The sequence below is a fragment of the Propithecus coquereli genome, unplaced genomic scaffold (assembly GCF_000956105.1).
Source record: "Propithecus coquereli isolate 6110/MARCELLA unplaced genomic scaffold, Pcoq_1.0 Scaffold31, whole genome shotgun sequence".
NCBI classification, from domain to species: domain Eukaryota; kingdom Metazoa; phylum Chordata; class Mammalia; order Primates; family Indriidae; genus Propithecus; species Propithecus coquereli.
In genome coordinates this window covers 1,711,015-1,712,076 of record NW_012148730.1, presented here as the reverse complement: position 1 = coordinate 1,712,076, position 1,062 = coordinate 1,711,015, and positions in this window count along the sequence as shown.

The window sequence follows — 1,062 nt, the reverse complement described above, 5'->3', positions numbered from 1 at the left end:
TGGATTATTCTATTTTACGATAGTCTCAGGATGCTAATCCTGCTTTTTAGCATATTTGCACATCTCACTCATGGTGACATTTTCCTTTCTTCATGTGATTTTGGGGTGCGACTTCTCCTTCAGGAGGACATTATATGTGGAACTCCTTTGCAGTTTGGTTTTATCACTTCCCTGGAACCAATTTTATGTTGAATTCCTGGCTTGAAAGTTCCTAAACCCTGGAGATGGTGTAAATAAACACTCCAAACCTATGAGAGACATGGGCCTATTGTTGCAAATTTTCAAAGGAGACTTTTTCCTCACACAGATCCCAGACAAACATAGGCTTCTTTGTTGTTTCTCTATATTATTACATGTCATTTTTTCTCATTCACCCTTTCGTTGAGATTGTAACCCTTCAGAGTCTTGGCTTTATCTGAGAGGCACTTTGCCCTGACACAGCGTTTTATATCTTATCGCCATATACATGTGAAAGCACAAGCTTTTAGACTACTGAGCCTCATATCCCCTCCACCTCTTAGTCCATTTTGTGTTGTTATAACAAAACACCTGAGACTGTGTAATTTATAAAGAAAAGAGATTTATTTAGCTCATGGTTCTACAGACTGGCATGTATGAGAAGCATGCCACTGGCATCTTCTCAGCTTCTAGTAAAAGCTATGTGATAGGTCAAAACATGGTGGAGAAGGTCAAAGAGTAAGTGGTCACATGAGAAAAAAGGAGTGTCCTGGCTTTGTCACAATCCGCTTTCAAGAGAACTAATCCATTCCCATAAGAACTAATCTGGTCTCACCAGAGTAAAAACTCACTCACTACTGAGTGACACTAAGCCATTCATGAAGGATCTGCCCCCATGATCCAAATGTCTCCCATTAGGCCCTACCTCCCAATACTACCACATTGTGGGTCAAATTTCAACATGAGTTTTGGTAGGGACAAACTCAAACCATAGCAACCTTCACTTAGAGCATCCACATCATAAAATACATGCTTACCCCTCAATTTTCAGTTCCCTCTTTGTTTCTGGATCCTAGCAATATTGTTTACATTCTTGAAAGATGT